At 37.3% G+C, this 12,749-nt stretch overlaps 1 pseudogene; it reads right to left on the minus strand.

Moving 5' to 3' along the window:
* Positions 1-10,797: 10,797 nt before the first annotated feature.
* Positions 10,798-10,917, minus strand: LOC145248585 (5S ribosomal RNA; annotated as a pseudogene).
* Between the last annotated feature and the right edge of the window lie 1,832 nt (positions 10,918-12,749).

Raw genomic sequence — 12,749 nt, forward strand, 5'->3', positions numbered from 1 at the left:
AATATGTGCTTTTTGAAACTTATAAGTTGATTTTAGTTGAGATTTGGATAGTTTTGTTTTGTAGGCGTATATAGGCGTGTACGGGCCATCCCTATATAGAGAGTGCTACCGCTTCTCTGATAAAAAATGCACGAAAAAAACGGTTAAGTTTTGATGACCCCCCTGTGGCAAGGCTAAGCATATAATGGATGTTTCGGATTGGCCTCCTCAAAGTCCGGACCTAAACCCTATTGAAAACCTATGGTCTACTTTGGGGAACAGTTTCTGACCCTTGTGTCACATCTTCCCACCAGTAGTTATCCGATTTTTGTCTTCCATATTTTTTCAATCGTTTCTTTCAAATTTTTTGCCATGATTTCTTCCATATTTTGTCAATTTTTGTCTTTCATATTTTTTCATTATTTCTTTATATTTTTACAATTTCTTCCTTCCATATTTTTTCAAATTTTTTCGTTCATTTTGTTTCCATTATTTCCTTCCATATTTTTTTAAATTTTTTCGTTCATTTTGTTTCCATTATTTCCTTCCATTTTTTTTCTAAATTTTTCGTTCATTTTGTTTCCATTATTTCCTTCCATACTTTTTCAAATTTTTTCGTTCATTTTGTTTCCATTATTTCCTTCCATATATTTTTCAAATTTTTTCGTTCATTTTGTTTACATTATTTCCTTCCATATTTTTTCTAATTTTTTCGTTCATTTTGTTTCCATTATTTCCTTTCATATTTTTCAAATTTTTTCGTTCATTTTGTTTCCATTATTTCCTTCCATATTTTTTCTAATTTTTTCGTTCATTTTGTTTCCATTATTTCCTTTCATATTTTTTCAAATTTTTTCGTTCATTTTGTTTCCATTATTTCCTTCCATATTTTTTCTAATTTTTTCGTTCATTTTGTTTCCATTATTTCTTTTTTTTTTTTACACAGTGATCAGCACTTATCAAGGCCCGGAAGCCACTCAGGGATAAGGGTTATTGCAAGTACATTACGTTAGTGTGGAGATTTGATGAAGTGTTTAATTAAGGGGGCGGTTCATTAGGAATTTGTTAACATTGGACTTGAAGACATCCAAGTTGTAGTCCGGAGGAAAGCAGGCAGACGGAACAGAGGTCCACAGGCGTTCAGTTCTAAGAAAGAAGCTTTGTTCATGGAATCCGCGTTTTGCTTTAGGCACATATATAGAGTGGGGGGAATTTTTCACAGTGGATTCAGCTCAGCGGGTGTTTTTCGTGAACGATTGGCGAGGGGGGACCAGGGATTGGAGTTCAGACGAGCACCTGCCATGAAAATAACGATAAAACAAGGATAGGCTCGCAACGTCTCTTCTGTGGGAGAGAGGTTGTAGGGTAGAGAAAAGGGCATCCCCCACTAAGCCACGAAGTCTATTTTGTACTCTGTCAAGGCATGATAGGCTGTTTTTGGCCGCTCCTGCCCAGATATGGCAACAGTATTCCATCCTTGGACGTACTTGGCTTTTATATAGATAGAGAATTGCATCAGTAGTGAGATATCTTCTGGAGCGGTAGAAGGATCCCACCATCTTTCCAGCGACCTTGGCAACAGACTTGATGTACGTGTTCCATTTCAGATCAGGAGTAAAGGTCAAACCCAGAAGCTTGTCAAAACACGGGGCCTCGCCCAGACGAGAGCCATCCATCACAATTGATGCAAGCTGGGGATCAGAGCTTTTATGATGTAAGGATAGGAGTTTGGTTTTGGATGCATTAAAGGTAACCAACCACATCTTCCCCCACTGAACTACGCGCTCGAGATCAGAGGAGAGAGAATCAGAGAGAACTTTGTCATTTACAGCCTTTGATGTGTTGCCGTAGATGGTCGTATCATCAGCATAGATGTCAACGAATGATTTAAGTATGTGTTTAGGGAGGTCATTGATGTAGATCAGGAAGAGAGTTGGGCCCAGGATTGACCCCTGGGGGACTTCAGCATTTATATTGCAGGCCTCCGATTTTTGTCCATCTACCACTACTCTTATGAGCCTATCGGAGAGAAATGATTTAATGATTGAGAAAACATTTCCAGTTATACCGTAGCTGGAAATCTTGTGAAGTAGACCCTTATGCCATACCTTGTCGAAGGCATTTGATATGTCAAGAGCAATTGCCCTAGAAAGGAAGCCTTTGTCAAGAGATTCACTAATCCTGTGGGATATAACCGTCAGCACATCTGCAGTAGATCTTGCAGAGCGGAAACCATATTGTGTGTCACTAAGAAGGCTATTCCTGCTGAGATGGTTGACTATTTCTCTATTTAATATGGATTAATATTTCCTTCCATATTTTTTCTCTCTCATTTTGGTTCAACTGTTTATTACTTTAATTCTTTGGAATAATGACCGTGCTATCGTTGGAATTTTTAGCCAGTTTACGAAAAGCCCAGAAAGATGCGGAAACGCTGGCCAATATAATCGAAGTAGTCAACGCCATTTAATAAAAAATTTATTTACTATAATTGAAAGAAATACTTATGTTGTTTTAGACAATTAAATCATAAAAAAAGCACATAATGATAAAAAAAAAATATTTACGGAAATTTTAGTTTAAAAAGGCAATTCAATGCGGATATTATTAAAAAAAAAACATTTGTAAATCAACTTTTTCGACGTCATAGCGTCCTCGTCAGGGCAGAGACAGTTTTTTTTTCTTTCCTTTTGCCATAATGCCATTAAGTAAAAAAGATCCGCAAAGGCTTCGTCAAGGTGATGTTTAAATGTCTAAGTCAGTAGATATGCGTGGTCGCACGTGAAGCGAATTATGAAAACAAAAACAAACATTTTCAGTGATAAAAAGTTGTTTCAATCGAAATTGAAAATGAAAGTTTAAGAAGCCAATAAATGTTTATTCGTGAAACTTCCATTACAATTAATTTTTTTTATTTTTCTTAATTTGAATTTGAATTTTCTTAAATTTTCGTAAAAATTATCAAATAATCAACTAATGGGTTTTCTTCTTAACAAAAAAATATTGTTTTAATTTTTTCAAATTATTTTTCATTAAATTATCTAATAACAGAAATAATATAGTTTTCATTGCACAAAAATAATGACAAAACTTTTCTTCGGCAGTTTCCGGCATTTTACGTAAATGCCCGAAAAAATGCGACGATAGCCCGGTCCTCATTCTGATGAGTACCCTATTTTTTAAAAACATTATCTACTTATTTATATAGAGTGACTCTCACCCCCCCCCCCAAAAAAAACGTATTGCCAGACATGAGCCAGTAAACGTTTCACCATTTTCGAAACCATGGATCACTGGTTACAATAGAACGAAGCAACCTCACGCACTACATGGCAATCATTATAATGTCGTCTGGCCCCTTAAGTTGCCAGATTGATCAATTTGTGATTTTTTTTTTCTTGTGGGGCTATCCCAAGAGTAATGCTTACAAAACTCAACTAAGACATTTGGATGAGTTAAAACATAGAATCCAAGATGTTGCAGTTGATGAGCAATCTCAACAGCAGATTTCGGAAAACCATTCGTACAAGAGGACGCAATTTAAGGACGTATAATTTTTAATGATGAATGTTTTAAGGCTTTAATAAGTGAATAAAATATTTTTCTTCCACCACTTTTTGCTTTATTGGATCGTTACAAATGCCCCGTTTATACAAGATGCCTTCAATAAGTTTCAAGACCGTTTTCATATGGGTTCTTTTATTGATTGTAAACATATGAAACTCTAGTCCTCTTCGAAGTTATCCCCTCCGACTGCAACACATTCGTTATACCGTTCTAACAACTTCTGAAAGCTCTATGGAAGTTCTCTTGTGTGAGCATGTCAATGACCCTCGTCACAGCCGCTTTCATCTCCTAAATTGTCTCATTACAACAGCCTCTTAGATTTTCCTTGAGCTTAGGGAATAATCAAAAGTCACAGGGAGCAAGGTGTGGACAATAGGGAGGGTGAGGAACTGTTTCGATGTCCATCTTGGTCTAGTAGTCTTCTCTTCTCAGAACATCCTTGGGACAAACTTCATGAAACTTTTCAGCATCTTCAGTTCCTTGCAAATTATTGTGTGTACAAAATATTTTTCTTCCGTCACACTTGGCGTTATTGGATTGTTAAAAAGTCCCCGTTTTTTGGGAGGTCACCCTATATTGATCTTAAATATGATTTTTGCCATTGCTTTTTATTTTGTTTATTCTTACATTTTATTCTTTTATTCTAACCATTTGTTTTTCAAATGCAATTTTTAATTCTTTTATTTTTTTCTATTGTCATTCTTCCCTCTCTTAGCTTCATCGCATTCTCCGACGTTAATATTTACACCCACCTTCTTATTAATTAACGTTTCATTTGATTGTTTACCTTGTGTGTTATTTTCTAAATAAATATTGCAACCCTCCCCTCTCTCTCCCTGTTCATAACACCGACATCCTCACGACTGACCTGTAACACCTCTGACTCGACCCACGCCTGCGCACAACGCCTTCTTTTGATAAAATGGCGACGCCGAGGCGCCCTCTAGTGACTATAATTATCTCCCTTGTGCCAGTGTCTACAATTAGCAAAGGGTTCAGTCGACCAGAAATGTTTAAATGATGCACTATGAATTTGGTCCGTATAGAAATGAAAGACACTTTGAATTAGACGAACAGGGGCACAACAGAAATACTTTTCACTGGAAGGCACACACACACACACACACACACACACACACACACACACACACACACACACACACACACACACACACACAAATAGACGTTCACTCTCACACACGGACAAAAATTATGGAGCATTTTATTGTGTCACGATTTTCAGAAGGTCTGTACGCGCATGTCCACACAAACTTGCGAAAAAGGCGTTTTTGTTGAGATTAAGAATATAATTATCAAGTTATTTTTGGCGCCTCCCTTCATTTAGCTATTTTTAACCAGTTACACCTGCAAACAAATTTTTGTGGGTTAAGTTGTAATGACACGTTTATCAGTTATAAGATACGATGTCTGTTGCGTTTGACGAAGCGATTTGCAACGACCCCTTTATATATACTAGTGTGCGTGGGTGGGAGGCTTTGCTCGGTCGTAATATACGTTCCAATATAATATTTTAATTTGTCCAGATTTCGTATATATTTTTACAGAGTCGTGATTTCAAAAATAAAAAAGGATTTGGGTGCCATCAGCTGGAATCGAAACCAAAAGCAAAACTGTAGCATTCGAAGCTGGTGACATTACCACTATACCAACGTGCACTGGTGCACATGCACTGGTTAAAAATAAAATAAAATGAATGTACAAAATATATAACGAGTTTTTCAATTTGACTCCTTTTTGACCCCTTAAAAACTATTTTAACCTTAAAAACTATTTTAACCGGCTTAAGATATATAAAAGAACGGCCCATGAAAAAATCCAATCATTTGAGTTCCCTAGCGCCGCTCGGCAACTTTTAGTTTTTGAAAAGATAAAATTTGAAAATAAGGAGACAATTAGACAGATAAACATAGTGAGTTTTATATATATATATATATATATATATATATATATATATATATATATATATATATATATATACCCCTACACACACACACATATATATATATATATAGGGAGTATCTTTCTCTTAGGCATATTTCATTAAATGAAATAAACGTTTTTGTTATTAATTCTATTTTTGTTCATCCTTTCCAACTTCCGAATTACGGTTTTCACTTCTGGCCGGAATTAGCTGATGTAATCGCTAGATATATTGTAAGACCGAGTACTTTCCGATCCTTCTGGATTCATCATCAGGGATGGATTAATGAAACTGATTTTCAATAATTTAAATAATTTTATTTTTTTAATGAATTATTTTAACGTGCATATAAAAAATACACAGGTTAGATAAGTTATATATCGCTTAGTCATCTCATAACATGTATAGCAATAATATACTGAATTGTCAAGAGTTGAAATTTTAAATGCCTGTAGAAAAAGTCTGGAAACTATTTGAATACACTTTCTTATATATAAAGTATTATTGGGCGTGGAGATGTCTTAGGTTCAGGGTTAGGGTTAGTTAGTGTTAGTCTTCTTTAGTGTTGATATAATTAAAAATTCATTTTCTCAGAAAAGTCATGCCACTCATATATGTAAATATATATATATTGTATAAACAATAAAAAATCGATCACAACGGGCTCGTATATTGCGTATGGTTATGTTGTAAAGAAATCGATATAAAATATTTGATGAATGTAAAATCGATTGCAGTAAAAATTATGATTCGCCAATCGACAGTCATATTAAATCATAGAATTAAGTAATTAATTAATTTTGTTATACATAGATTGTTATTTTTTTATTATAATAATTATAATCTATTACTATTATTTTTACCATTTCTGATGACCTAAAATATCAACCGTTCACCTTATATGTTGTGTGAAAGATTTCTCTTCAAATTCATTTCAAATAACTGATTTGTTTTTTGCTTTCTCCTTTCTCTTAAACACATGAAATATTTTTGCCCAGCACATATTTTTTGACTCGCCAGCTCTTAAGATGTGTTTCCTGACATTCACCTGGTATTTAAAAAAAAATTAGTCTCAAGTACTATTTCCTAACATTTTCCTAACTAAGGTATCATGTTGCTTCTTGTCGGAAGGTTGGTCCTTACAACTTTGAAAATACTGGGGTCTCATTTCTTAGTGATGGTGGTGGTAGTGGTAATAGTATCAGTAGTAGTACTTATGTTAATAACAGTAGTAATAGCAATAGTAATATTTCTAGGGTTGACTCCCTGTTGATCTTTCTCGTTGCTATGAGAGACAAATTGTTTCTCATCTCCGGTAGAGAGCTTGTTATTATTATACTTGGCCGTATGAGTATGATGGAAGTTATCACTGTGTATCATAATAGATTGTGTGTGCGTTTAGATTCTTAATCCGGCAGGGGGATGTGATGCGTCTAGTGAGTTAGGTACAAGTTAGTGTTAAGTTCATGCATGCATGCCTTCTCGCTTCCAGCTTACACCGCTGGCTAACCTCGTGTTGAAAAGGGAGCAGCTATGCAGAAGTCTTCCCTGCCAGTACATAGCCTCTCCATCATCAAGACTCCTACAGTTCCTCCACGTTGACCACAACGGTAACTGGGTGTCTTGCTGCCCCAGGCTATACTTGTAGGTGATCTTGGAGTATTATGGGACCCCAGAGGTAGTGCGTAATGGCCTACCGATGTGTGGACATACCCTGGCTCACTACCAACCCCTACCCCCACTGTCTTGTGGGTGCTCAATTGGGCGATGACTAGGGGAACCAACCCCCAAATCAAACACCACTGCCTTGTGGGCCTTATCACAGCAAAAAGCTAAGAGATGGGAACTCTGACTTCAAATCCTACTGCTGCCTTGCAGTTTTCATTAAAACGCTATGGAACCCCATCCAGAAAGAAAAAGCGTAGTAGCGGACACGATAGGGCGACTGTTTACATCACTAAGATTACTTTCGTCCAGAAGCTGCGGTCTCCTCTGCTGCCAGTCGTCGCGGGTTCGCTCCACTGGGTATGAGCATTGGAGGTTCAGAGGATGCCTATCTGATGCGCAACAGATACTGCACCTAAACTGCGCAAGCAAGTTTGGAGCCAAGGTGGAAAGTTCTGTGGCGATGGAGTGAGACTACGCCAACACCGAGGGATAAAGCACTGAGCTCCCAACTAGTCATCGTTAAAATTGACGAACAGCATGACTGTCATCCTTTAAATATGATATATATGTACGTTTATACCAGTTAAAAGTGATATTAAAAAGTTTATTTCATGTCGGTTAATACTAAAACTTCTACTGCTAAGTTTTCCTTTAATGTAAATAATGTTTCTTTAGGTTTTAACTCTGGATTTTTTAGGCTTGTGTCATAACCAACCGACCATCTCTGTATAGTCCAATGCCACATTTAAAAAAAAATATATTTAAGCTGTGCAGAATACATAGGGCAACAAGGTCGAAATACCCCATTTGATTTGTTATTTATGTATTCACAGCTTTCGCGCCAAATTCCGACACAACGATCGCGGATTGTAATCGTTTATAACTAACACGTTTAGCAATTATAATCGCACAAAAGGCGATCATGTCAGCCACAATTAGCGCTTAATGGTCGACGACATTTACCAAACGTGTTTTCTTTCATTCAATCCTTCTGACCCCAGGACACTCTCGGCATAAAGAGACCGACAAATCGGTTGAATGATAATCAGGCGATTTTGAACGATTGCTACAATCCGACATAATCTCTTGTCGTTCACTCTCGAAGCTTTTGTGAAACATACATCATTGCCCGCTGCCATTTAAAACGCTCGTCTTTGTTTCGTCTCTTGATCCTAGATTAACTTGATGGTCAGAAACTGCCATTACGTTACTGGTCAATATGGCGGCTCGTTAATACAAGGTGGAACGATAAAAGTGTCACCCTAAACAAAACAACACTACAAATTTATTTTAAAATTTTTATTGAAAAAAGATCAATTCAGGTACTTGATTATATAGTAGACATTTATTGAATGTATCCGTCTTCAGCCTCAATCACCAACCCCATACGCCCGGAACTGGGAGCATGCCTTTTCAACAAGCGCTAACGGAGCTCGGCGAATACTCGGCGGATAGCGGCTTTAGTGTTCAGTGGTGTGATCAGGCTGGCTTTGGTGTTGTGGGAGGTCATGTTGGTGATGTTCTCGACGTATAATCAAACGAAGTAGTAAAGTGGGTTCAGGTCGGGCTCAGGTCGGAGGAAGATGGGGGTGCAGTGAGAGAAAATTACAAAGTCTTAGCACTTCTTATGAAGCCAAGCCTGGGTCTATTTTGACTTGTGAGACGGCACCGAGTCGTGCTGTCACACCTAGGATCTCTCAGGGGCCACCTAATTGCACCGAGGGATCATAACACTTTCCAGCACACCCAGATACACTTAGGTGTTGACTTTCAAGTCGACTTCGAAGGTGTGAGGTGGCATGATGTGGCCCCTCAATTGAAACCACACCAAAGACTATAACCGTGGCCGTGGTGTATTCATCACCCTGAGCATGTCTCTTCTAATCGTGACAACCCAGCGATGCATTTTGAGAGTGCTGGCAATTATCTTGTTGATGATAGCACCGCATTTTCCCAAAGCACCATATATAATTCCATCAATAGATTTAACTACCTACCCGAGCAGAATGCGTCTGACGTTTTTGATAGGAGATACAAAGATTTATTCACTGTTTACTGCCAAGAGTGAAGCAATGCTCGCAATGTTCGCAAGTTGGAATTCTCTGAAGCGATTAAGCTCTTATCTGAACTTTTCAGCCCGAACGAGATGTTTTTTCATGAGAGATAAAAGTGTTTCAACCTGGCAATACGCGACGACGAAGACTATCTCGCCTCCGCGTCTATTGTTAACAAACACTGTAACGATTTTCGACTGAATTATCAGCGGACGATTTCACATGTTTGATTTTTGCACAGGGTCTCGTCTCAGCAAAAAAGGTAGTGCTAAGACGACGAATCCTATCTAGACTCGAAAATGAACAAGGGCTCACCCTGCAGAAGTTGGCCGAGGATTTCATACGTGTAATTAATGTAAAGAACGACTCACGAAACATCGAGGAAATAGACGTGTAATACGTACAACGGATTAGTTTCAGACCAAAGGATTACTCTCATGGAAAAAAAAAACAAACGAAAAAAATACAAAAACAAACGAGAAGATAAATCAGGCACAACCAAAGTTTGGTCATTCAATCTCCAAATCGAATTCGCCTACAAGGCCGTGCAAGCACTGCGGTTGAACGCATTTGTCCGATGTTTTTACAAAAACAAAATATGCAATGAGTGAGGCAGTATTGACAAAAGAACACAATGAACGATCCTATGACGTCACTTCCGTCCATGACGTCACTCTCGGGGAACGAGAAGCGGTTTACAAGAGTCGATCACAGACACGCTAAGCAGATGGTCGTTCACAACTAATCCTGCTATGAGCAAAGATATTGTTCAATTCCCACGTTTATGTATTTTGTTATTACATAATTATTTCATTGTTACTGTTTTTTGTCATTTATTCAATCACTAACACTACAATCAGCTTATATAATAATATAAAACTTTTACTATTAAAATAGATTACATTACAATTAGAAAATAAAAATATTCTTTTTAAGTGTTTCTGGAGAGTTCTAAAAATAGAACAGAAAAATGTTCTTTTTCCCGAGGGCCCCAGAAAGTTCCAAGTCGCAGTGTTCCATTTTAGAAATTCTAGAATGCTGCATCCACAACGACTATAAATAGACGCTAATAGCCTCAACTTCAGTTATTAAATTAGCTCCGAGAAGGAGCGGTATGTTGGGGCGAAGAACTGGACTCTTGGTAAATATTTATTTTCTGATCTTATATTCTGACCAAAATAATATATTATTGCTTCTCAAACTCGAATATAACTTACATAAAAGCTAGATTAACCTAAAACCGCATTTACTTCCCTTGGCACCTTTTTTCTTGTAAATATTTGTTTTCACTGTTTTTTGTTCACTACATTCTTTTCTTTTTTCTTTAAATCCGTTTAGTTTTTTTTTTTTCAATATATGTTGTGCGTCTAACCGTAGACATTTTCTTGCACTTAACAATATGTGTGTGTGTGTGTGTGTGTAGTCAGCACCAACCCTATTCAGGGTTTAACCGGCTTCTTCCGAAGGAGGAAGTTTCATGGGAGTATGAAATTGACAAGCGGTCCCCAGTCGCATGTATATTCCCGTTAGGGGAGATGACGTCGTTAGGTTTTTGCAACTTTTTGCAGGGAGGTGTCGACGTCCTCCTACATACAGCACCTGGACTTCCCAAATTGGTTACCCATTTTTAGTAATGACCAGGCTCAACGTTGCTTAACTTCGGTGATCTGACGGGAACCGGTGTGTCAACGTGATTATGCCGTATACTTAACAATATGCATAAGTTTAAATGTAACATTGATAAGCATAGTTTTAAATTTTCCTAGGTATGATCCCAAATAGTAGCCCCTTACGTCCAAGTGGCCATATGCCTTGTTAAGATCGAACGTGAGTAAAAAAATACAAAATGAAAAATGCGACTCATAGAGCATTCGAACATAATGTGATACTATGAACGTAATAAGCCAAGAATTCCGACATATGATGAAACCATTCATTAACAGAATGAAAATATAATAAGTGAGGTTAGTAGAGAGACGATAGTTGGAGACGTTGAGATCTTTGGAACTCTTGAGACAAGAAGACGCCTAATGATTGATCAACAGTTTCCGAATAGTCAACTTAGAGTGGCTGATAGAGCAAAATACCAGACATAGGATTTCCGATTGTGAGTCAATAAATTTAGGAGTCAGAATTCGTTTGGGGACAGTTTCCAGTTTTCAACAGTTACGACAGTGCAACTTGAAGTAGATCGAGCAGGGCTTTAGAGAATGAGCAGATAAACTCATTAACCGATCATCAAAGATGACAACAACCAACAGAAAATGTTTAGCGGTTCTTCCTCACACACGTTAAAAGCACAGCTGGTCTGTGCACAAGATATTGGAGTTGTGTTTTCTTGTGAGTTTACATTGTTTTATTTTTATCCTTGTAAACCACTGTTCGCGCTATCGGCAATCGTCAATGTGAGAGACGACGACATGGGAAAAACAAATGAAGCCGAATAGAAAATCACGCAAATAGTGTGAGGCTCGGTGGCGGTCGTAAGGGACGGCATTATTTTACATTAGGTTTCAAGCGGTCTAAGACACCACCCTCATTAGATGGCCTCTCAAGGTTCAGAATCTGTACGAGTCCCAGTTTTCATTTTGTATTTGTGTTATTTATTTCCAGTCCTGTGGACTAAATTAATTGTTTATTATATGATATTACATTCCCAAAGATTAGCACTAATAAAATCGCCGCATAATATATAATGCTCTCACTATGTCTAATCTATCAGGCTTTTGCGTCACTGTACTTACTTTTTTATTTTCAGTAATGAACGGGTTATTTATATACTAGCTGATTGGCTCAACGTTTTCTGGATATTACAAACACACACACACACACACACACACACACACACACACACACACACACACACACACACACACACACACACACATATATGTATATTAAAACAAGAAAATGAGTCGATTTTCTTTCTTCTGTTTCCTTGCGACCGAGTCTACAACGTGTTGGGTCCATTAAAATATAACAGTGCCGCCAACAAAGGTGTACAACGTTACAATAAGAATAAAAAGATAATACAATGTAACAGACTGAACACACAACACATAGGGTTCCTGGTTCGATCCCGGGCAACGCCGAGATATTAAACGATAAATCAAATAATCGAATGTGATAATCAATTTCGAATAGAAATATCGATCAATATCATGTTGATTTTTTTATTCGCTTCAGTGCAGACATGCGGATGTGTTTGTCATTTGTCAAATTTAAAGAGAAACTTAACACAAATGTTTTAATCCACTTAATTCCAAAATTACTGGCAATGAAAGATTTATTTCGTTTCTCTGCGACAAACAAACGAATTGTAATCCCCGATTGTAACTTAAAACTCGTTTAATCCGATGGGTTACAATAGCGTTCAAATTCGAAATGAACCTTGAACGGGTTTATTTATTTATTCTGAAAATCATTTCAAATGAAATCGGTTATAGCCGATAACCAATCAGCGATGGGCAATACGAGTTGCTAGGTGGGGACAACGTGGTTTCAAAGATACACGCACGCACGTATACGCAAACATAGGT

Source organism: Euprymna scolopes, chromosome 26 (genome assembly GCF_053919585.1).
Source record: "Euprymna scolopes isolate OS-2025 chromosome 26, ASM5391958v1, whole genome shotgun sequence".
In the NCBI taxonomy this organism is placed as follows: Eukaryota; Metazoa; Mollusca; class Cephalopoda; order Sepiida; family Sepiolidae; genus Euprymna; species Euprymna scolopes.